The sequence below is a fragment of the Camelus ferus genome, chromosome 12 (genome assembly GCF_009834535.1).
Source record: "Camelus ferus isolate YT-003-E chromosome 12, BCGSAC_Cfer_1.0, whole genome shotgun sequence".
Classification (NCBI taxonomy): domain Eukaryota; kingdom Metazoa; phylum Chordata; class Mammalia; order Artiodactyla; family Camelidae; genus Camelus; species Camelus ferus.
In genome coordinates, this window is record NC_045707.1 from 56,563,030 (window position 1) to 56,589,874 (window position 26,845).

At 35.9% G+C, this 26,845-nt stretch overlaps 1 long non-coding RNA gene across 1 annotated transcript in view; it reads right to left on the reverse strand.

Moving 5' to 3' along the window:
- LOC116667789 overlaps nucleotides 1–26,845 on the reverse strand; it is a 325,717-nt gene that overhangs the window by 117,847 nt on the left and 181,025 nt on the right. The gene's annotated exons all lie outside the window — the stretch shown is intronic.

Sequence of the window (26,845 nt, forward strand, 5' to 3'; positions counted from 1 at the left end):
GTCTATATTGCTGTCATTCCTAACTCTTTCCAACAGAACTCTCAGAAGTACAGTTTCTCTGGGACTGTCTTGACAGCTACACAGAAAGAGCTAGATTCATCTTATAGTCTAAGTCATAACATCAAGCTTCTGGCCTAATGGAGATCCATGTGAAAATTGACTTTCTGTCTCTTATAGCACTGTGCGCCTCAGCAGTGTGACATTGAATAGCTATTGGGCTCTGCTTCCTAGCTTCTCTCCTACCTTCCCCACCACTCCCATCAAAATCAAGAATCCTTTAGTGTTATGTTCACTCTTCTGGGACAAAACCTTCTTCCTTTAAAAGAGTCATCATGATTTTACAAAAAAAGTCTTCATCATTGTGGAAGTACTGGCCCACATTATCTTCGTCAATAGCAACATTTTGCTCACTGTGTCTGAGTGCAGCTGTGCTTGACCAAAATACTTCCACATACAGTTTCCAGTTGTCCTTACATAGCAGAAGCTAAACAATATTGCTGAAAGAAAAATAACTAAGATTTTGAAAGTTTTTTTTGGAGGATCTCAGCTTCTTTCTTGAAATCCCATCCAGTTCTTATCACTGTAATTAGGTATTTACTTTATATCCTATATCTCAAATTATGAAACCATCAGATTACGTCTAATAAGGAATTAAGGGTCATCTAAAAGAAAAAGAAAAAAAGGGAAGGGGGCTGCAGCGTGAGAGAGATATTCCTACAATTATTCTAATATTGGCCTAGAAGCCTAAGTTAGTCCTATCCACCTGACTGGAAGATCCTTTATATGGAATTTTACATTCAGTTTTATGTAAGGGACAATTTTAATCCATTAAGAATGGTGAGCTAGAAAGGAAGGCCTACTTGGTGTGTTGAATGGATACAGAAAATGTGGTATATATGACCAATGGGATATTATTCAGCCTTAAAAAAGGAAATTTTGCTATCTGTGACAACATGGATGAACCTGGAGGACATCACACTAAGTGAAATAAGCTAGACATAGAAAGACAAATATGGTATCACTTACATGTGGAATCTAGACCAAGGAAAGTCGAACTTATAGAAACAGAGAATAGATGGTTACCAGGGGCTTCAGGGGCGGTGTAGACAAGTGGGAGAATGTTGGTCAAAGGGTACAAACTTACAGTTATAAGATGAATAAGTTCTAAGGAAGTAATAATGTACAGCATAGTGAGCATAGTTAATAAGCATCCTATATACTTGAAATTTGCTGAGAGTAGATCTTAAGTATTTTCACCACAAACACATAAAGTAACCATGTTAAGTGATGGATGTACTAATGAACTTGATTATGGTAATCATTTCACAATGTATACATATATCAAATTATCAGATGGTACACTTCAAATATATATGGTTTTATTTGTCAATCATACCTCAGTAAAGCTGGGGGAAAATTCACTATTTCAAATTAATTCTTTTTAGAGTAGAATACGATCTGTCCCAGGCTTAGCAACACATTTACATATTTTAGTTTCTAATCATTTTTCTTAAGTTGTATACAGTTTTCTTACAAAAAAAAAATCTATATTAGACCTTGATTTCATAATGAAAAACTAATTACTATTCCATAGAATAACTGATAAATTTGATGTTGCAAATTAACTCAATAAAAATACACTCTTCAAATTTATTTGTCAAGATACTATAAACAGATTTTATTCCAGTTGTTTTTCTCTGTCCTCACATGTCCTTTATAGGAAAAGGACATAGTGCTGTAAGTGTTTCAGATTTGTCTGTACATTTGTTTCAGAATTTTGTTAAATATGACAAGGAAGTTGATCTTAAGAAGTACTATAAATGGTGCACATTATTCTATAGAGAGGAAATATCTCATTTAAGTCATATGCCTGCTTATCCTATAAATAATTCACAGATATCTTTGGCCAGCTTAAAATAGAGTTCTGCTAACTCACAAACTAAAAGTGGAAATTGTAAGAAAATAACAAAATGAGCAATTCTTGTTGCATAATATTAATGGCAGATTATTGCAAAGTTTATTTTAATTTTTGACTGATTTTCATTATGGGTTATATTCTACATATTTTGGATGGGCTCTTTAGAATACTTAGTTTACAAAAATCATACCACACTTACAGTAGTGCTTGCTTCTAGTTAATAAAGGTGTATTTGTTTACCTGGAAAATTATTCAAGATTCTTAGGTTTTATTAGGCTAGCATTTCTAAAATTATATATTGTTTTCTATATATTTATATGAAAGATGCTATTGTATAAAACATTTTGAGCATCTTTTCAATACTGTTTTTAGAGTCAGGTTTATGAGCACTGAAAGAACTAGCTTGATGAGTTTTAACTCTGAATCACTCCATTTCATTGGTTTTTACATTTTTATAAGCATTAGGAAAACCATATATAGATGTATAGATTATATCTATATATGAATAAATATGTATATATGTAAATATGTATATATATCTTAAGACTCACTTAACTAATTAAAAACATCATTAGACTTCTTCAGCAATCACAAACAGTTTTATTTGTGATCTTGATTTTTTTTCCTGATGAACTAGACAAAGTGAGGTGAAGTTATAAGACTTTAAAAAAAAAAAAAAGACTTTTAAAAATAGAATTAAAATTGCTACATTGAGTTTTTAATTTGAACACAATCATCATTGGTGACTATAATTTATGTCATATTTAAAATATTTTACAGTACCTTTTTGAAATTGTTTTTGAGTCAGATTTATGAGTGATAAAATAATTAGCTCATCATTAGACTTCATATATAATGGAAATGTAGTTGAAATCATACCTGGATTTTTAGAGTCAAGATAGCACTCTGAAATATTAGTCTGGTAACACTGGGCTGCATGTAAATGTGAACAAAGAAAAGTTCAAACACCAAAGAAGAAAAAGAAAAAAAAAATGTTTCATTTCATATATTGAATTAAAGTTTCCATCATATTCTACTAATTTGTGTTATACCCTGCCTTGAGGGAATAGTGGGGAAAACTCATTAGGGAACACAGTCATACATGTAAAAATTACCTGACATTATAATATAAATGTAGCCCAGGTCAGAATCCATTCATCAGTTGTACCATTTCAACCTACCATTGGTCTTAAAAGACATGAATTAGCTACAGGCATGATCTATTGATTTCTATTGTCCAGAAAGAAAGTAAAATATTTCATTTGAGCCAGTGCACCAATAGTGAAGTTATTTTTTGGGTAACTGCACATTATGCATCCTGGTTTGCGTAGGAAATCAATTGAAGTATGATATCAAATCAATTGCTGATCTCTTTCTGCTGCAGTAAAGTCAATACCATGACATTCTCCCTTTTGTTTTTTCTCATATTTTAATTTTGTCTCTGTGAGAGTAGTCCTATTATAGTATGCTGGATTTTCTCTTTTTTGTTTCTCTACTCCCTATATTCACCACAGCCGGTAAACAGGAAATAGGGAGTATCTAAATAATTACTAAAAAATATGAGTGCCATATAATGTGAGATAAACTCCATCAAACTAGGAAACTTGCCACATCTATGTTGCTCCCAGGGGCCCAGAAGTCTGCAGCATGTCAGGGTACTCTCTTTAAAGAAAAAGACACATTTCTATACTTAATACAACTCTTCGGATGTTGGTGGTATCTGAGGCCACCTTTGACTCACTGAGTAACCCACAAGCTTTGAGTGGGATCCATCAGAAAAGGTCTCTGTAGAAAGCATATGTTGGGGCACCCACTATCCTATCTTTTATCTGGGTCCCCTGTTGGACCCAGAAGATCTGATAATAATCAAATAGCTGGGGCAGACATTGCCTCATTTATAAAAACGTTTGTATCTTGCATTTATATAAGTATGTAAGCTAGCGTAAATATTCTGAAAAGGCATAAATAAACAATAAAAATGTTGGTTGAGTGTAGAATAAAAGGCATAAAACTAGAAATGAATTTGCCTTGTTTTTTATACTGTGAGCTTGCCATGAGGCATATCCATGAATAAAACTAACTTCCAATTAGTTAATTAGCTCATAGGGTAACTAAGAAATTGTTAATTATTAATTATAAGTAAAAATTTTGTCATTCATTTACAAGTCTTTTCATCAGTACATGTTGATAATTGAAACATTCTTTGCGACAGAGATTTCAAATATCAACATTTTTAATACTTCACTCATGCCATTGAATTGTTTGTTGTGATTTTCATTGTGAGCTGGGAGGTAGTATGATATAATAATTAAAAATTTAGACTTTAAAAAATGAACACAGTGAAGCAAAAAAAACCACATAGATACAGGGAATAGATTAGTGGTTACCAGAGGGGAAGGGTAGGGAGGAGGGCAAAATGGTAAAGGGGGTCATCTATATGGTGAAGGATGGAAGGAAACTAAACTTTGGTGGTGTCCACTCTGTAGTGTATACAGAAACCAAATATAATATTGTACAGGTGAAATTTATACAATGATATATATGTTAGATATTAGTTCAAATACTGCTCAGCCATAAAATAGAATGAAATTTTGCCATTTGCAGCAGTATGGATGGATCGGGATGCTATTATGCTTAGCGAAATAAGTCAGACAGAGAAAGACAAATACTGTATGATATTACTTGTATGTGGAATCTAGAGCATACAATAAACTTGTGAATAAAACCAAAAAGAAGCAGACTCACAGATACAGAGAACAAACTAGTGTTTACTAGTCGTATAAAATAAGTACAGGAATATACCATATAGTAGGAGGAATACAGCCAATATTTTACAATAACTACAAATGGAGTATAAACTTTAAAAATTGTGAATCACTATACTGTACTCCATAACTTACATAATATCGTATAACTATACTTCAATAGAAAAATGTATAAAATGTTATAAATTGATGTTACCTCACTAATGAAAAATAAATAAACAAATTTTTAAAAAGAATATCCCTTAGTAGCCCATTTTACAAAAAAAAAAGAATGAGACTTTTTAATTAAACTATATATATTAAATGTTAGCTGTGCCACTTTTAAGTTTTGTGGCCTTTAGTAGGTTAAGTTCTCCTCAATTTTCTCCAATGTAGAGTGGGAATAGTAATGGTACGTGATCAGAGGTTGATGTAAGGTTTAGAGATAGAACATATAAAGTGCTGGCCACAGAGAAAAGCTTCAATAAATTTCAAATATTAACATTCAGGAGACTATATGTCAGCTTCTTCAACTGTAAAATTTAAAGTCCTTCACAGCCTTAAAATGGTAGATTTCTGTTATTTAAGGTTATGTCTATGTAAAGTGAAGTAGACATTTAGTCAGTTATTCAGTGAACAGAGAAAAGGACCACTATATCATGAAGGTTCATGAACAAATTGTAAGGACCTGTTTTAGATTAATGACACACTGAATAATTACTCATTTTTCATCTGTAAGAAGTCAATCTCTTTAAACCATCTTTTAAAAGCATGTAGTTATGCCACAGATCTAGTGATGTTGTATGCTAAATTGTCTTAGCTCCCAGTTACCTCAACCTTCTCTTTCAAATTATATTTTTTCTTGTCTCCCTTACATTAAGGATTTAGTGATTAGAACAAAGCATGTACACAGTTAGCAACTTAATTTAGGCTGAAATAATGTTTTCATCTTGTGCTTGGTGAAAAGACACAACTTCATCCTTTTCTAAAACATCTTCATTCTCTCTCTATCAGTACTGTCAAAGTATATATTTGTTAAAGGTGATAATACTAAAGGAAATACAAGTGCATTTTTTCTTTCAATAGAAGAGTGAAAAATATCACCCCCCGCCAAAAGAACTTTATTGGCATCTGCAGCTACAGAGAGTATCACAGCTGAAAATAACTGGGTAATTGTTTTGTCAGTTTAGAGATCATACACAGAACTGTAGCCTTTGCTTCATTTCACTCCATTTCTTGAATTGATAGAGTGAGCTATTGGGGACAATTTTGGTTTCAAAATACGCTGTGGAATTTTTCCATCAAAATCAATATCTCTAAAAAATGTGTGCATGATGAATGAAATGTTATGCCTTTAGTGATGACCTCCACAATTCTCAACTCTTTCTCGGTGAAGTACGCGGTAGGTATTGTAAAATAAACTTGCATTAGGCTGTCCACTGTTTTCTTCAACTTGTCAACTGATTTCTCATATTTAGATTTTACTGCCTGAACTGAAATTGGCTCATTGATTGGGATACATATCTCTGTGCTTTTTTTGGTAATTGTTAGCCCGAGAATGTGGTTTATACATTAAATGCTAAATAGTTAATGTGGACTATTGTGGGAGACATCAAAGATGACCCAAGAATAAAATGCATGGTATATAATAGAATATTGATAATCTTCATGGAACGAGTAACACTGCAACTAGCAAATTCCATTGAAACCTTTATAATTAAAAATGGCCTTATAGTCACAGACATTCATAATTCCAAAATTGCTCAAATATTATTATCCAAACTATGAAAGACAGTAATGTGCTTATTAATGGTGAATGAGAACACCACAAATACACTGTTGGACAATCTGACAGCAGTAAGACTTCTGGCCCCTATCTCTCTAATGCTCTGCTACTCCTAAATTTAGAGCAGCTCTCACAAACATAAATGCCTGGTAGAACTGTGCTGTTAAGATAAGCAGGTAAAGGTAGATATTTTCAGAGCATTACACCCACCAAAAATAGGATATAAATTCTTTTCAAGTGCACATGGAACATTTTCTAGGATTGATCATGTACTTGGGCACAAAAGAAGCCTCAACAATTTTAAGAAGATAGAAATTATCTCAAGCATCTTTACTGACCACAATGTCATGAAACTAGAAATCAACTACAGAGAAACAAAGGAGAAAAAAAAGGAAAGCACGGAGATTAAACAACATGCCATTAAAAAACCAATGGGTCAATGAGGAAATCAAAGTTGAAATTAAAAAATACCTTGAGACAAATGAAAATGAATACACAACCACACAAAACTTATGGGACGCAGAAAAGGCAGTGCTAAGAGGGAAGTTTATAGCTATACAGGCCTTCCTCAAAAAAGAAGAACAATCTCAAATAAACAATCTAACCCACCAGCTAAGAGAACTAGAAAAAGAAGAGCAAAAACACCCAAAGGTCAGCAGAAGGAAGGAAATTATAAAGATCAGGGAGGAAATAAATAAAATAGAGGTTTAAAAAAAATACAAAAAATCAATCAAACCAAAACCTGGTTTTCTGAAAGAGTAAATAAAATCGACAAAACTCTGCCCAAACTCGCAAAGAAGAAAAAAGAGAGAGCACAAATAAGCAAAATAAGAAAAGAAAATGGAGAAATTACAACAAATAACATAGAAATACAGATATCATACAAGAATATTATGAAAAACTATTTGAACCAAAATGGATAACCTAGAGGAGATGGACAAGTTTCTGGAAACATACAGTCCACCAAGACTGAATCAAGAAGAAACTGACCACTTGAACAAACCGATCACTAGAAAGGAAATTGAATTAGCAATAAAAAAACCTCCCCACAAATAAAAGTCCAGGACCGGATGGCTTCACTGTGGAATTCTACCAAACATACAAAGAACTCATACCAGTCCTCCACAAACTCTAACAGAAGACTGAAAAAGAGGGAATACTCCCAAACTCATTCTATGAAGTTACCATCACCCTGATATCAAGACCAGGCAAAGACACCACCAAAAAAGAGAATTACAGACCAATATCACTGATGAACATAGATGCAAAAATCCATACCAAAATACTAGCAAATAGAATCCAACAGCACATAAAAAAGATTACACATCATGACCAAGTGGGGTTCATACCAGGGACACAAGGATGATTCAACATATGCGAATCAGTCAATGTAATATATCACATCAACAAGAGAAAGGACAAAAACCACATGATTATCTCAATAGATGCATAAAAAGCTTTTGATAAAATTCAACACTCAGTTATGATAAAAACTCTCACCAAAGTGGGTATAGAGGGAACTTATCTCAACATCATAAAAGCTATATATGACAAACCTACAGCCAGCATAGTACTCATGGTCAAAAACTCAAAAGCTTCCCACTAAAATCTGGGACAAGACAAGGATGCCCACTATCACCACTCCTATTCAACATCATCTTGGAAGTCCTAGACACAGCAATCAAGCAAGAGAGAGAAATAAATGGATCCAAATTGGAAAAGAAGAGGTAAAAGTGTCACTATATGCAGATGACATAATACTATATATAGAAAACCCTAAAAGGTCCACACAAAAACTACTAGAAATAATCAAAGAATTCAGCAAGGTAGCAGGTTACAAGATTAACATTCAAAAATCAGTTGCATTTCTTTACACTAATGATGAATCAACAGAAAAAGAAAGTAAAGAAACAATCCCCTTTAAAATAGCACCCAAAGTAATAAAATACCTAGGAGTAAATCTAACCAAGGAGGTGAAAGACTTATACACGGAAAACTATAAAGCACAGATGAAGGAAATTAAAGAAGACTTAAAAAATGGAAAGATATCCATGCTCTTGGATTGGAAGAATCAATATTGTTAAAATGGTCATACTGCCCAAGGCAATATACAGATTTAAAGCAATCCCTATCAAATTACCCAGGACATATTTCACAGAACTAGAACAAATCATAATAAAATTTATATGGAACGACAAAGACCTAGAATTGCCAAAGCATTACTGAAGAAAAAGAAAGAGGCTGGAGGAATAACTCTCCCAGACTTCAGACAATACTACAGAGCTACAGTCATCAAGACAGCATGGTATTGGTACAAAAACAGAAATATGGACCAATGGAACAGAATACAGAGCCCAGAAATGAACCCACAAACTTTTGGTCAACTAATCTTTGACAAAGGAGGCAAGAATATACAATGGAATAAAGACAGTCTCTTCAGCAAATGATGCTGGGAAAACTGGACAGCAGCATGTCAGTCAATGTAGCTAGAACACTCCCTTACACCATACACAAAAATCAACTCAAAATGGATTAAAGACTTAAACATAAGACGAGATACAATAAATCTCTTAGAAGAAAATATAGGCAAAACATTATTTGACATACATCTCAAAAATGTTCTCCTAGAACAGTCTACTCAAGCAATAGAAATAAAAGGAAGAATAAACAAATGGGACCTAATTAAATTTACAAGCTTCTGCACAGCAAAGGAAACCATAAGGAAAACAAAACGACAACATACAGAATGGGAGAAAATTTTTGCCAATGAAACCAACAAAGGCTTGATCTCCAGAATATATAAGCAGCTCACAAGATTTAATAAGAAAAAAAACAAACCACCCAATCCAAAAATGGGCAGAAGACCTAAACAAGTAACTCTCCAAGGAAGAAATACAAATGATCAATAGGAACATGAAAAAATGCTCAATATCACTAATTATCAGAGAAATGCAAATCAAAACTACGATGAGGTATCACCTCACGCCAGTCAGAATGGCCATCATTCAAAAGTCCACAAATGACAAATGCTGGAGAGGCTGTGGAGAAAAGGGAACCCTCCTACACTGCTGGTGGGAATGCAGTTTGGTGCAGCCACTGTGGAAAACAGTAGGGAGATTCCTCAAAAGACTACGAATAGATTTACCATATGACCCAGGAATCCTGCTCCTGGGCATATATCCAGAAGGAACCCTACTTCAAAATGACACCTGCACCCCAATGTTCATAGCAGCACTATTTACAATAGCCAAGACATGGAAACAGCCTAAATGTCCATCAACAGATGACAGGATAAAGAAGAGGTGGTATATTTATACAACGGAATACTATTCAGCCATAAAAACCAACAACATAACGCCATTTGTAGCAACATGGATGTTCCTGGAGAATGTCATTCTAAGTGAAGTAAGCCAGAAAGAGAAAGAAAAATACCATATGAGATCACTTATATGCAGAATCTAAAAAAAAACCAACAAAAAACAAAAGTACAAAACAGAAACAGACTCATAGACATAGAATACAAACTTGTGGTTGCCAGGGGGACTGAGGGTGGGAAGGGACTGGGATTTCAAAATGAAGAATAGATAAACAAGACTGTACTGTGTAGCACAGGGAAATATATATATATACAGGATCTTGTGGTGGCTCACAGTGAAAGAGAATGTGACAATGAATGTATGTATGTTCATGTATAACTGAAAAATTGTGCTTTATACTGGAATTTGACAACGTTATAAAATGACTGTAACTCAATATAAAATGTTTATATATTAAAAAAAAAGATAAGCAGGTAAAAAAGGAAGATATCAGATAGTAAATGTGTTTATGAATTCCGTACATGGCACCTGCCTAACTTCACTGCTACTTATAACAAACAGCCCATACACGTCACACCTTGGTTGAGACTAGTTTTCACAACTTGGTTTAGACTGTATCTTCACTCTGTCTCACCTGTAGCATCTGCTGTCTGCCTTCCATCTCCAGTAACTCAAGTATACGCTCTACACCACCACACTAGTCTTCTAAATAACCAAACTGATTACATCACTTCCTGTTGAAAATGTCTTTAGTTTTCCTTCTTACTTGATGCAAACATTTTACTTTCCAATACCATCCTTTACCTCTGGCCTCACTGCAACAGCCCACGAATGTCTCACTGAGCCCTTTCTGTCTCTCAAGATTTTTATGGACTAACATCTCTTAATACCTCTCACTCCTGAAATTTTACTTAGGCTGTAAATCCTTCCTTTAAAATCAACTGTTTGTCATGCAGGACCCAGGTTTTACCTAGATCTCTACCACTTCTCACGCTGTATTGCAATTTTCAGTGTGTGTGTACGTTTCCAGAACTTGGCTTTCAGGACAAGGAAAAATTCTTGTTTACATCTTCAGCAAAACCTAACAATATCTAGTACTCAAGAGGTGTTCAATTAATGTGTGTGTAGAAACAAATGAATAAATGAGCTAGCACTGTGGTAAAATTAAAATTCTAACATGTGCACATTAAAACATGGTAAATGTTTCCTGTAAGTTTTCATGTAGCAAAGATTGCTTTCAACAAATGTGGAAGTATAGATAAAAATGAAAAAAACGCAGTGAGAGTTCTCAAAAGAAATGTTTCCTCTATTTCCACGTTAGCAGAGATTAGTCTCTACATATATCTACCATTGTTTCTTAGCCTTGACCAACATGCCTTCCATATCTGCGGTTCTTTTATGACTTGCTACTTTTGTGTAACGTTATCACATGCTTTTCATTAAACTCTCCTTGAAATTAGAATGTTTTTTAAAATAACTGAACTATTTTACTGTCTGCTTCTGAGATAACAGAATTTTCTATGATATCCTGCACCTGGGTCTCAATTACACTTCAAAAGACAAAACCAAAAAAGCTCAATAAATTTCCACTTGGTGCATGAATGTGTGTGTGTGTGTGTGTGTGTGTGTGTGCACACGCGCGCACGTGTGTGTACTGTGGGCTAAAGCTACTGACTTGAAAATTCAGTGTGGTATTCTACGACATATATTATTACCTATGCCTTCATAAAATCTTTTTTTTGCTGAATGTAGAATATTGCTATTGCTTGTCTTTGTCATGATTCTGCTCTATTATTGTAACAACTCTTAAATAAAATTCTGTTAAAGTTGATTATAAAACTGATGGAGGAACAAAATCATTTTCTACTTTTTTGAATAAAGGCAATGATGTATATTTAGGGAATAGCATAAAACTATTTTTTAATTTTTGTTATTTTCTGGTCTCTTTAAAAACATCCATTTTTTATTAAATCACACTTTTAAAATAAAAATGTTTGCATTTCTTATTGCTAAATTATTTTAATATGTCTGTCCTTTTCCATTTCTTTGGTGTACTATAAAGTTTTAAACCTGTTCTCTGTGATTTCTGTGTTCACCAGAGAGTTCAAATTATGAATGCAAGCTTTAGTGTCAGATCTAGTTAGAATAACATCTCTATCTTGATTAAGACACTTAACTTTCTGAAGCTGTAGAGAAAATAAGACTAATACTAGAACCTACGTCCTAGAGTTGGGAAGATTAAATAAGAAAATGCATGTAAAACAGACAGCACATAATGAGCATTCAATAAATGTCAGCTATTGGAATAATGATGTGATCAGTGATGATGAGGATGTTTTCTCAGTATCCACTTACAAAGTAACACCTTTGCATTCCAGCTTCTGCCTACATTCCTTCATATATATAACAATTGCTGCCTATAATGATAACCATTCATCACATCACTCAATAAGATCTTCTAACGTGCACCAAGCACTCTCCTAGTAGATAGAGATACAGCAGTATGTGAACAGACAAAAATCCCAATCTTTCTAAAGCTTACATTTGGGTTGAGAGGCAATAGATTATATGAAAATAAAAAATGCATTATGTTGTATTTTAGGTGCCAAGAAGGAAAAAATAAAGCAGGAATGAAGTAGTCCGGGATTCAAAGACGGTGGAGTAGAAGGACGCAGTGCTCACCCTCTTCCAGAAATACAACAAAAACTGCATTTACATGCGGTACCATTCACACAAAATACCTACTGAACTTTGGTAGAATATCTCTTACTATTGGAACTATGAAGTAAATTCTCATAAAACCGGGCAAGGGGGAAAAAAAGAAAAAGGAATGAAGTAAAGATACATAGGAAGCAATGGTAACATTTTAAATAGGGCAATCATAGAACTCTTAGTAAGAGGTTGATATTTGAATAAAGACAAAAACAAGATGAGAAAACACTTGTGTCAGTTTCCTAGGAAAGAGCATTTCAGGTACAGGGCAAATGTTTACCACGTGTGAAGATTAGAATAAGGTCAGAGTTATAGGTGTCCAGATGCAGCTACAGCTCAGGTCCATTGTGACGAGTCATTACCAGCCTGCTTTTCTTCAAGTCAGTGAAGGTTCTGAGCCCTTGATCATTGTATCTTTCCAGTTTAGGACTGCTATTTTTGTCTGTTTGTAGAAACAGTGGCACAAGAGAGCATCAGAAGGCACCCAAGTGGATCATTTGACGTCCACACAGATCACTCCCTCATTGTGTGAAAGCAGCACTCTGCTTCCTGCTGAATGGTGTCAGTGTCCCAGGGAGAATGGTGAACTCTTCTTGCCAGTTGTTCCCATGACACAGGAGGTCTAAAGTTCTGACAGCAGCCATAGATTAAAATTCAACAGGCCCTTGTGGCGTCTCCTGACAAGATTGTGCCTCCTTTGGGCACTGAGGCCTCCAGCGCTGATGAGCCCAGTGATGGGGCCAGGAAGCACAAACTCCTCCAGTGTGTCTTTGGAAGGGATAGTAAGTAGGATAACTTCTGCTTCCTGGAAGGGCTTATGTATCTTTCCCATTGAGGTCATAAAACTCTACCGTGGTCTCTGATTGAATGAATACCCGCTGTCCTGAGGGGATAACGTGTCATCTTTTCAGAGGGCTTCCTTCGGTCACACGTTTAGAAGACTTTTGCAGCTTTGTATGAGACTAGCTGCTTCTGGATGTCACGGCACAAGATCTGATCAGTGGATTCATGGTCATGGGCTCATTCTCACACCTCCTTCACTGTGAAGGAGTCCCCTGGGCAGATGCTATACTGTGTGGGATCCACACCTATGAATCAGACATTTCATAAGCCTGTCACAGTAGTGTTGGCTGAGGCTCTATGGGGAGGAAAAGCAAACCCAACCCACAATAAGTATCTCACCCTGTGAGGAGAAACCACTGGTCCTTCTAGGATGGAATGGGGCTGATGCAGCCAATTTGCTTCCCGACCTTACTGGTGGCTACACCTATTACTGCTTCTTGGTTTCTGACAATTAAGTACTATCTCTAGCACTATTATTTCTAGGTCCCCATCATTTTATGAACATTAGCAACTGCACCTCTCTGACCTCTTCTCTTACCATCTTCCTTGGACTACAGAGGATATCCACCAAGGGACTTCCTAGTGATGGTACCCCACCCACCACACATTCCTGAAGGACTTGGAAAATGGTGTGTGCTTCGGAACTTCTCATGGATTATCATCCTCTGGTGGATCTTTTGCCCTTCCATAATATAGCAGTTTCAACATGCCCACTCTCTCTCAGCCTCTTATTTCCTTTCTCAGTCATCTTCCAGAGTAACTCACTGCTTCACTTAGGCTCGACTATTATTTTTGCCTCAGGCTTCTAAGAGCTACTCCAGCAAGAACTTTGCTCCATTTGATGGTGTTCTTGGTAGAGTATTAAATCCATGTCCTGAGAAAATGCCCTACCTCCTCAGTCAATGAATTCTTCCTTTTCCAGGCTTACATTCTGGCACTATTGATCAAGCACTCTTAAAATGCAGTCCCAGGAGCACTCCTCTGGCTCTTTGCCGGTAAATTCTGGTAATTCTTGCAATTCCTCATTGTATATATTTTCTATCCTCCCTTATTAGACTGAGTGCATCCTTGGCTGGATTTTGTTGGGATTTAATGTTAGTTGTCAGCTTGGTGGCCCAGAGGGGAGATGGAAGGACACTTGATGCTTCATGAGAGAGAGAGGCTCCTGCAGCATATTCCAGCAGAGTGAAATGTTAGCTATTACCAGAGAAGAGTGGATTGCCTCTCTGCTAGACCAGAGTCTGAGCAGGATAGGAGGCTCCATCCAGATGTCCCCAAAATCATAGTTTAGCATCTCAGGTTTTCTCTACCAGGCCCTTAAGTTTGTATAGCAGACTTACCTTGACTGAGCATTCAAATATCTCTGGGGCTTTGTGACTTCAACAGTCTTCAGACCGATGCTGTGTCTGTCTTTCCACTGCAGGTAACATGGACCGCTATCACAGTGGCTCTCTGGCCTGAGCACTTAGCCATTAACTGCCTTTTAGTAGCCTTCAATCTTTCATTATCTTTCTTTAAGGTATCAGTGCAATTTAGCAGTACCCAGTTAACTCCACTGTCTTTGTAGGCATCTTCCCACCCTCAAAGTTTTCAAATGCCTACAGCACTTCACTTGCCAAGTGAAAGCTTCCATTGGGACTGTTTTCTTTCTTCTTTTCCCCAAGTCACTGCAGGTAAAATTGTCAGCACTTACAATGCCATTTTGTGCAGGTGACTATTCATGTCCCATTTATCAACCACAAGGACACTTCACCTTTTGGGTGGTGGATGAGCCAGTCCCAAGTGCCCATCTTATTGCCTGATTTCGATCACCCTACTTCTGATATCACTTACATTAATCTAGGTCCACAAGGAAGTGGACATTAAAATGGATTAAGTAGGCAAAGGTTTTACTAGAGAAAATGCCTCTAAGATAGTAAATGAGAGGGAGCTGGAGAAAGCTAGTGAGGCAAGTAAAGGCAGCCCTTCTCTACTAGTTGCCTTTGATACACTCTTTCGGGTTTTCTCTAGCCCTTGCCAATATCCTTCCCAGACTTATTGTCGCCACTATATATGTGTCACCATTTCAACTCTAAAACTAAGTCACTTTTACACTATTACATTGCCTTTGCTTTAGTCAAAATACTTTTCACACGTATGTACCTGCAACTTGCCAGCTCTTATCTTATTGCAGATTGGCAAGCTGAGAAAATAAAAATGCCTGGAATTGTTTTCCTAGAACCTCATCATCAAAATTTTTCTAAAGCTAGAGTGGGCTAAGAGCTGATGTTTATTACATTAGAAAGTGAGTGTTTTACTTTTTTCCCAATGAGAAGGTACAGAATTTTCATCTGATTCTTAAAGGTGTCCTTGACCCAGAAAATACATATGAAAATTTGTGTTCTTTTTTTTTTCTGATTCAGAACCACTTTTATGAGGGAAATATAGTTGGCCCCAAGCACCCTGAGGGCACTTTTCTGTGTTGTCTGTTTCAAAGCTTTGACTTTCTCATCCATCAATTATAGAAATTTAGGGAAGTAAATTTTCTTTCCTGCACATCCCTCTACACACCAACCATTCCTCCTGTAGAATTAGTCCCACTCAATAAATATATGATTACATCATTTCACCTTTTCTTTGCTTAAGTGTCCATCTGAAGAAAGAGCATTTAGAGAGATTGGGACCCATTCATGGACATTATTTTCAACCCCTAGCAACCACAATCTACTACTTAATTGCTTATTATCAATGATAAAAGCAGTTTAAGATAAGAAATAAGAAATGTTATTATTTTAGTATGTATAGATATAGAAGTCTCACTTATCCATTTCCTTATAAAAACAATGCCACAAAGCTTACATTTACCATAAGAATCTTACTGAGGATGTCATTCAGTGCATTAAAGAGGGTCTTTTGAGAGGGTCCACAGAATAAACATCACTCTGATCTCAGAACCCGGAAGAGTTATTGCTTTCCTTGAGAAACAAGTTGTTTTCATCTTAACATGCTGAGAATGTAACTGAAGAAACGCCATTCTTCTGAAAAGCTTGGAGCCAATCTGTGAACCCTCCAAAAAGGTTAATCGTATTTATTTTGTGTTAACCTTATGCTGGCTCCATTTTACTTCCTCATGCTAATTTTCTCTTTGTCTTGTTTTTCTTCTCCTTTTAGAATTTAATTTTATCTTGTTATATGGCATAATGTCTTTCATTGTATATCCTCTTAAAAGTACATTCTGGACCAAAGCAGCATAAAAATACATTGTACATAAAGTCAACATTCCCAACTAACAAGTTCCTAATTACACTGAATGCCACATCAGAGTCTTAAATATGATGTAAGATTTTATGACAGCCTTTAGCCTCTCTGATTCCAAGACATATTAACACAGGTGGGACTAATTTTAGAGTTGTTTCTTGAGTACACGGTGACATTTATTGAAAGCACATTGCAGAATGAATGCATGGAGTGAAATTCGGTGTGTCTACCAACAGAAAACTTGTGAAGTGTGGCTGCAGAGGTTAACAGTCTTCAATCCCTGTTTCTCAGCAGAGTGAGGATAGTTCTGTGAGATGTGAATTTCTGAAGAAATAATCTGAACTTCTAAACCTAGATGTTTGTAGAGAATAATTTGTAGCCCTTCCATCTAGACAGGGATAATGAGGAGAACATCATAAGCAAGCCAGGGTTTCATTAAATTTCTGAGGCTTAAACTCTTTCTTAAATGGAATATAACTTCTCATAAGAAATCTCAGACCTTCACTGATAAACACAGTTGCAATATCCTCAACAAAATACTAGCAAATGGAATCCAAGAATACATTAAAAGGATCATACACCATGATCAAGTGGGATTTATCCCAGGGATGCAAGGATTTTTCAATACCCACAAATCAGTCAATATGATACACTACACTAACAAATGGAGGAATAAAAACCATGTGATCATCTCAATAGACACAGAAAAAGCTTCTGATAAAATTCAACATTTATTTATGATAAAAATTCTCCAGAAAGTGGACATAGAAGGAACATATCTCAACATAATAAAGACCATATATGATAAACCCACAGCTAACATCATACTCAATGGTGAAAAGCTAAAAATATTCCTTTTAAGATCAGGAACAAGACAAGGATGCCCACTCTCACCACTTTTATTCAACATAGTTTTGGAAGTCCTAGCCACAGCAATCAGAGAAGAAAAGGAATCCAAATTGGAAATGAGGAAGTAAAACTGTCATTGTTGCAGATGACATGATACTCTACAGAGAAAATCCTAAAGGCACCAGCAGAAAACTACTAGAGCTCATCAGTGAATATGATAAGGTTGCAAGATACAGAAATGTGTTGCATTTCTATACACTAACAATGAAATATCATAAAGAGAAATTAAGGATATAATCCCATTTACCATTGCATCAAAAAGAATAAAATACCTAAGAATAAACCTACATAAGGAGGCAAAAGACCTGTACTCCGAAAACGACACTGATGAGAGAAACTGGAAAATGGCACAAACAGGTGGAAAGATATACTGGTGTTTTGGATTGGAAGAATCAATATTGTTAGAATGACTATACTACACAAGGCAATCTACAGATTCAATGCAATCCCTGTCTAATTACAATGGCATTTTCCACCAAACTAGAACAAAAATGTTTTAAATTTGTATAGAAACACAGAAAATTCTGAATAGCCAAAACAATCTTGAGAAAGAAGAACGAAGCTGGGGGAATCATTGTTCCCTGACTTCAGACTACACTACAAAGCTACAGTAATAAAAACAGTATGGTACTGGCACAAAAACAGACACATGGGTCAATGGACAGGATAGAAAGCCCAGAAATAAACCCACACACTTATGGTCAATTAATATACAACAAAGGAGGCAAGGATATACAATGGAGGGAAGACAATCGCTTCAATAAGTGGTGCTGGGAAAACTGGACAGCTACACATAAAGGAATGAAATTGGAACATTCTCTAAAACCATATACAAAAATAAACTCAAAATGGATCAAAGACCTACATGTAAGACTAGATGCTATAAAACTCCTAGAAGAAAACATGCAGACACTCTGACATAAACTGCAGCAGTATTTTTTTTGGATCTGTCTCCTAGAGTAAAGGATATAAAAGCGAAAATAAACAAATAGGACCTAATTAAACTTAACAAGATTTTGCACAGCAAAGGAAACCATAAACAAAATGAAAAGACAACCTACATAATGGGGAATGGGAGAAAATACGTGCAAATGATGTGACCAATTAAGGATTATTTCCAAATATATACAAATAGCTCATACAACTCAATAAAAAAAAAAAACAATTAAATCAAAAAATGGGCAGAAGACCTAAATAGATATTTCTCCAAAGAAGTCATACACATAGCCAACAAGCACACAAAAAGATGTGCAACATCGCTAATTCTTAGAGTAGTGCAAATGAAAACTACAATGAGGTATCACCTCACACCAGCTAGAATGGCCATCATTCAAAAAAACAAAAAATCCACAAGTAATAAATGTTAGAGAGGGTGAGAAAAAAGGGAACCCTCCTACACTGTTGGTGGGAATGTAAATTGGTACAGCCACTGTGGAGAAAATAATGGAGGTTTCTTAAAAAACTAAAAATAGAGGTACCATATGATCTAACAATCCCACTCCTGGGCATAAATCCAGAAAACAAAATCAGAAACTCTAATTTGAAAAGATACATGCACCCCAATGTTCACAGCAGCACTATTTACAACAGCCAAAACATGGAAGCACACTAAATGTCCATCAACAGATGAATGGATAAAGATAAAGACGTGGTATATATATATACACAATGGAATACCATTCTTCCATAAAATGAAATAATGCCATCTGCAGCAATATGGATGGACTTAAAGATTATCATATTAAGTGAAGAAAATCAGACAGAGAAAGACAAATATCGTATGATATCACTTATATATGGAATCTAAAAAAATTATTTTAGATTATAGAAAACAAACTTATGGTTTGTTTTCAAATAGAAAAAAAAACTTATGGTTACCAAAGAGGAAAGAGAGGGGAGGGATTTGGAATTTGAGATTAATAGATACACACTACTATATACAAAATAGATAAACAACCTAGAAGAGAGGACTTTCATGAACAATAACCTATATTGTTTATAATAGACTACTTCCCTGTGTCCATGCCCAATCACTGCATCACATTATTCTTTTGTCTATTCTATACAAATTACACTAATTTTTTTTTATTAGTTTGCTCACTTACTATTTGGTTTCCATTAGTAGAATGTAAGCTCCTAGAGGGAGTGAACTAGTTTGTCATATTGATTGTCTTATCTTCTGTTTCTATGACAGAACCTGGAAGCAGTAGGTTCTCAATCAACACTTTGTATTGTTATTTTAATGAATGAAATAAAAACAAAGTGCAATGGCTTACACAGTGTTGGGTATTAACCTCAGCTGTGCTTTATCAAGTTGATGAATAGACATTCTGGGGATGTCTTTTTCCCCTACTCTCCAGAGATTGGGTCGAGGAGTACTAGAAATGCTCAACATTTCTTCATTCAGTGACAGTGTTTTGTTTTTTCTTTTCATGCAAAAATTGGGATCTGTGAAATATCCCCATTTGTTTTCATTTGTTTTAGAAGGCTCAAATATATGGCCAAAAGTGCATTCTGTAAGATTTACTTTTCAGTTTGGCAAATCTCAGTAGTTTCACTTGGAAACACTGTGTACTTTCTACTTGAATCTCTTAAATATATTAAATATTAAATATATTTTGCTCACTGCATTCTTTTAAAGTTGGTCACAAAACCCTGAAATCCTGAGTTACACAATGTGATTATGTAAGTCAGAAAGTCTTTAGAATGAAATTGCCTTCCAAACTCCAAGTTATTTACTCTTTATTCTTGTTTTACCACATACTTGATGGTAAGACTGTTTCATTATTTAACCTGCTCTTTTACTTAAAGTATATGAAAGATAGTTGTGGAAAACCACAGTGCGAAAACAATATTAATTAAGTTCATATCATGTGGGAAGCACTTCTCTTCTAAGCACATTGATGCATTATCTCATTTAATCCTAAAACAAACTTCTGTGGTAGTACTATTATTAGTTCTAGTTTACAAATGAGGTGACTGAGGCAAAGAGCAAAGAGAGGGTGGAACTAGGCTTTCCATCCAGGTGACCTGACAAATGGCCTTTGTGGCTTTCAGAAGAGAGAAAGAAGAGCATTTTCTTCCTTCTCCACAGAGGAGCCAGTAGATCATACTCTACTTGCTATTTGCCTGGATCACAGTCTAGGCAGATTGTGATGTCTTTTGCTTTGGGGTGTCCCCTAATATCTTCCTTCCTCTACACAGAATTCTCCTGCCCATACTACTTTTGGACATGTTGTTCAATCCTTCTTTAAACATTTTTATTTTGTTTGCTTTTTCTGATGACAAAAATATTCACTCATTCTAGACCAATTTTTAAAGAGTAGAAATGTATTTATGAAATTAGAAAAAAAAATCCCCTAATCTCTAAATTGCTAATAATTATTTCTTTTCTTCCAGTCTCTTACCATGTCTTTCCTTTATAATTAAGACACTTTGTATCCACATATGTATTGTTTCAGGTCTTTCTAGAAGCAGATGCCAAGATAGGGCTAGATATACAAGATATATTTATTGAAGGAAATCTCTGTGTCAGGACAAAGGGGAGAGGATTGGGGGAATCTTCAGATCATGATGCAAGTCTGATCCCAGTAAAGGAAAGCAGGAAAGAAAAAGGATTGGGTAGGAAAAGTTTCAAACCGTAGGGGAGTTCTACAAGTTTCAATGTAGTGGCAGATCACAGAGGTAGAAACTGGGCCTGTCCATCAGTGATGCTCTGTGCGGCTCATTACCAAGTTCACTAAGGTCCACGCCACCATGCCCTACACATCTATTGCTCCAAGCGCATTCCAATAACAGCTCCTCTTTGTTTCTTAGGGATTTTTCAACCCAACAAGAAGTATGAAAGAGGGAGGTTAGTAGTATGAATTGCAGCCTGTGACCCTGCTGTTGATCTAAAGGCCAAATCTGGTCTTCTTCCCCCTCCTCCACCATCCATTCTAAATTCCTCTCACCTTCAGCTATCATCTAACATCTCATCAGGTCTAAGTGGCTGCCCTGCTTGCATGACTCAAACCTGCATTTCTGAGGCATTTGGGCCCTTGACAATCATGCCCTCCTCAGGTTAGAGTTGATGCCTGTATTTGTTCACAGTTACAATGGGGCCAAGGAATACAGGAAACACCAAGTGGATCACCTGGATGCTATATCTATTCCTCTCAGTCTCTACTGTGGAGAAGCATCCCTACTTCCTCCTGATGATCACAGTCTGTTACCTCTGCTGCAGCAGGGCCTTCTCTTCTTATCTGCTTGGTCCCTGGCACAAGAAATAAAAAATTCCCTGGTAGCAGTCATAACTGTAGTTCAATGAGACTCTTGCTGTTTCCACCGGCAAGAATACGCCCCCTTTGTGGTCCCGAATGTCCAACACTACAGATCTCAGAGTTGATTTGGACAGGAAAAAAAATTCTCTAGTAAGTCTACAGGAGTGACAGTAAGAGTGGTAGTAAGATGGGTCACTAATACTTCCACCTCTTATTTTCCAGCCCTATGTAATCTTCCTGTTGGGGACACAGCATCATATAGGGTTCTCTGATTTCATACATACACAACATCATGAAAGATGTCAGCCAATCTTCTCTGAATATTGCCCCCAGGCTAGAGCTTCAGCTGTGCCTTCAGTGGGCTGTTTCATTGTTCTATGAGACTGGCTGTTTCTGGATGATGAGATGTATGGTATGACTAGTGAATCCCATGGTCACAAGCCCACTCCCACACTTTCTCCCTGTGAAGTGGGTCTGCTGATTAGGAGCTACGTTGAAGCATTTTAACATAGATCAGTCATTCTGTAAGCTTCAGGACAGTGGTGGTGACTGAGTATTGGAAGGCAGGTAAGGCAAATCCATACCCAGGGTAGACGTCTATCACTATGAGGACGAACCACAGCCTCTCTCAGCATGAGAAGAGAATAATATATTTACTTTTCCACCAAGTAATCGATTGATTTATTGAGGAATAGTGACACACTGAGGGTTCTAGTGCTATTATGGACTGAACTGTGTCCCAACCAAATTTATATATTGAAGTCTTACCCACCCCCATGGTGTCTGCATTTAGAGATGGGGCCTCTCAGGGCTTAATTAAGGTTAAATGATGTCACAAGGGTGGGGTCCTAATACAATAGGACTGGTATCCTTACAAGTAGAGGAAAATACCAGAGCTCACTCGCTCTCTCTCCATGTGCATGCAGAGGAAAAGGCCATATGAGGACATGGCAAGAAATTATCAACTGCAAGCACAGGAGAGAGATCTCACCAGAAACCAACCATGATGAAACCTTAATATCAGACTTCCAGCCTCCAGAACTGTGAGGAAATAAATCTCTGTTGTTTAAGCCACCCAGTCTGTGGTATTGTGTTATGGCATCCTGAGCCCACTAATACTGTTGCCAACAGCATGGAAATTCAGTGATGTAACATCTGGAAGTAAGAGTCCATTACACCATCTGCAGCAGCTCTGAGAGAGTGGAACATTTTCAAATCTTCCACACTGTACTTATTATCTTATTATTCACTAGGCAGGCAACATGGGAAGAATTGGAATTGTTTTAAATATGAGTAAACGATAAAATTCTAATAAAAAGCATTCTCTACTCAAATTCTTATTGAGCACTTGAATATTTAAGTTAACATTTCTAGGGAAGAGACGATTAATATAGTATCTTGGCCATTAGAGCTTCTAGCAAACTGTGGAAAACTCAACTAATATGGTATTTCTGCAAGAAGGTCTCTTTTGCCTTCCAAAAGGCATTTTGTTGAGATTGCCCAAACTGGAAAGTAGAATGGTCTTGAATATCTTTTTATGGTTTGTTTATTAAACATTCAGTGCAAATAAATGTGAATCTTACGTTTTTTAAATCTTGAATTAAATACATAAGAAAATGATTTTATACTTCTTTGATTTTCTTCTTCCTCTTTCTGAACCAGTAGGTAAATTCCTAAATAATTCAGCAAATTTATTATGAATCTACTGTGTGTTTACTTTAGCAGGTAGTGGGGACAAATCAATGAAAAAGACAGATGTTGGTTCCACCCTTAAGGATATGATAGCTTCTTGTCAGAGCTTCACTGAAGGTGTCAAGGTTAAACATTTGTTACACCTTCTGATGTAGTTTTGAGGCTTGTGTATCTGCTTTACATCAATTACCATCTGCACAGTCAAGAAGAATAGGATAATGAGAGGAAACACTGCCCAGAGTATCTGTCATTTATTCAGCTGATACACATTGAGAAGATAAATCTTACTAACAGGGTAAGCAAGAATGAGCCTTGTTATACTGTGTATAGCAAACTGGAAGTACAAACGTAAAAGGGAAAAAGGAAACCTAGTTCATGCAACAGATCCAGTTAAAACTGAATTCAAGGCCTACAGAAATGAGATCTGGCTAAAAAATTTAAATTGTTTTGTATTATTCTTCTTCTAAGCTACATGCTAGAGACTATTTCTCTCATGTGTTCTAATTTGGGAAGATATTTGCAAGATAATAAATAATCCTCAGAGATGAAATTCTTTTCTCCATCACTTACCAAAAATATTCTAATCTTTTAAGGTATCACTATTATTTTTGCACCGACCTATGCTTGTGTGTGTGTGTGTGTGTGTGTGTGTGTGTGTGTGTGTCTGTGTGTCCACTGCCGTGTATAACCTTTATATTTTCCCCTGTGTCATCAGGTTCCCTGTTTTACACTATACACACATACTGTAGGGTTTCTGCTAAGCTACTGCTCTGCATTAAATTGTGAATCCTCATGAGGAAGTCTTTTCTTTTCCTAAATAGATTTAACACAGTCATACAAAGGTTCAGTCTCAAGATCTTTAGCTATATCCAATAAATTTGGCCAAGTAAGAACATACACTATTTTTCATATCATCAAACTCAAGGACAGTATCACTGAGGCAACTTTATAGTGTGCTATAAAATTAAATTCATCTAACTCTTTCATTGTAGTTACCTAGAAACACATTGTATTTGAAAATGTTTCCAAGAGTCACAGTGAATTTGTAGTAGAATTGAACCAAATGCAAAATTTGGCTTTATGAATATAGTTTACATTAAACTCCTTTTAAACATCATACCCTGAGATGTGGTGATAAATTTGCTTCTGACTTAAACAGAAAAAGTCTACCTTATAATTAGTCATATTTGTTAAAATACTAAAAATTGTCACATCTCTTTTCACATGACTTGGATGCTAGACTACATAGTTAATAATGTGTAATCTATGAAGGTGTGAGTATTCCCTTAATACTCTAACAGGAGGTTTCATTTAATTATTCCTCCTTATAATTTATTTTCAATTTTGAATATGATTCCAGTGGCAAAAGGTTTATAAAATAATAATAATCTTCGCTGTATCATTTTGATTTCTGGGTGAGGAAATATTTGAGTCTGGAAAGACTTTCACTCCAAAGCAATACCTATGTTAGGAAATGCATCCCTAGGGCAAGCTGTATTATTCAAAAGTGTTTTGCTTTTGTCTTTTTGAATAATATAAATAAATGTTCTATTCTTTCTTGCTTATTGATTTTTTTTGCCATGGGTCTAATTTTATTATTTTATTATTAGTCACTAAACACTACTTTAATTGGTTTCTATTTTGTATAAAGTACCCTATTAACTCATACCAAGATTGTTGGTGTAAAAAACAATCTGTATGTGGCCTTAACATGGTTAGAGAATTACATAATTGTGTAATTAGAGTTCTGATTGATGTTATTTGATTTGGACAGGCAGTGATCCATATCTCAAAGAGGAAGGGAGCATAACATATTCCTGCAGTAAACATAATACTGACTGAGTTTTATATTTAAGATGATATGTGACAATTTATATTTGTTCTACATATTTTTTAAAATGACGGTTCAACAAATTCTGCAAATGAAATAGCCCAAAATGCCACACTCACTTATATTATATCAATAATCCAGCTGTCTTCTGGGTGGAGTCTCCTGCCCCTTTGAAATCACTTAAGATAGGCTCAAACTTCCAAATATGACCTTGGGAAACCTAAGCCCTTTCTCTAACATTGTGTGAATTTACTGGAGCTACTGTGATTATGGTCCCTCTACCTTTGGGCTTATGCTTTTGTTTCACCTCATACAACTCAGAAGTGAAACTTATATCCATTCCCAATGTTTCAGGGAAAATATCCTACAAAAAAATCACTCATAACTGAGATAGTTCCATCAAATACTGATTGGGAAGCATATTACGATAAGGTGCTAGAGTTGGGAGAGGAGAAGCTGTACACTGAAGCAACAGAAATAACTAGAGTAAATAATTTCTACTGGATATTTCTCACAGCTATCCTGCCACACACATCTCTCTGGGTCTTCTGACTCTCTCTCTGTTCTTTGTCTCCAAACACTTCCCTCTCAAGAGCAAAACAAATGCCTCTCCTTGTCTCTTACAGAAAAGTTTAGTCACAATTCATTGCAGCTTGGTTCTTCCTGATAATAACATCTGTTGGACTCAACCTCTATAGAAAGTAGCTTAGCAAGAAAATTACTCAACGACCTTTCTCTTCCAGGGTAAGTTCTTATTTCTGCTTTGTCCATGACTTTTGTGAATGAAATGTTCTTATATGAATGAAGCAGAAATGGTTTACTGGTAATGGCTGAGAGTTTGACAATCTCTAGTTAGGACCGCAGGGGACATCCTGAGGTCGTGGCTAACTTAGCTCCTCACAGAGCAATGGCTTCATCAGTCATCAAGTTTGCCCTAAGGTAGAGCTACTTCTGTAAAAGTAAAGCAGTATTTTCATAGGAAAATAATTCAAGGGCCTCTTTCTCTGGTTGCAAAGGACCAGACTTAACCACTCACAGCTTTGTATGACAAAAGTTCGCCCTAAGGTAGAGCTAATTCTGTAAAAGTAAAGCAGTACTTTCACAGGAAAATAATTCAAGGGCCTCTTCCTCTGTTTGCAAAGGACCAGACTTACCACTCATAGCTTTGTATGACAAGTGAGTTTTCTCTTTTTGTTTAAGAAGTGACAAGTATATTCCTGGCCTTTGTAGTATTAGTAGTGAAAATCTACATTTATTAAGTCATAGATTGCTGAATTTTTAGTGTCTACTCTTGTAATAAAGTTACATTAATTGTGTAATAATTTCTAAATTGGAATATGGAGTCAGGTAATACATTTTTGTCTTGGTATTTTTCCAGAAATAATATCTGTAAAATGCCCTATTTCTAGAGCAGAGTCATTGATTCAGAATTGTCTTTTTAGAAGTACTCCAGGAGTTACAACAAGGAAACCAAGTGTATTTTTAAAAATTCTATGTCTTGGCAGGCCAACAGGGCCAATGCAGACCTGAAAAAAGTATTATTTAAAATTAACACAATTGGATTGAGATTTTGCTTTCTATTCCACATTCAATC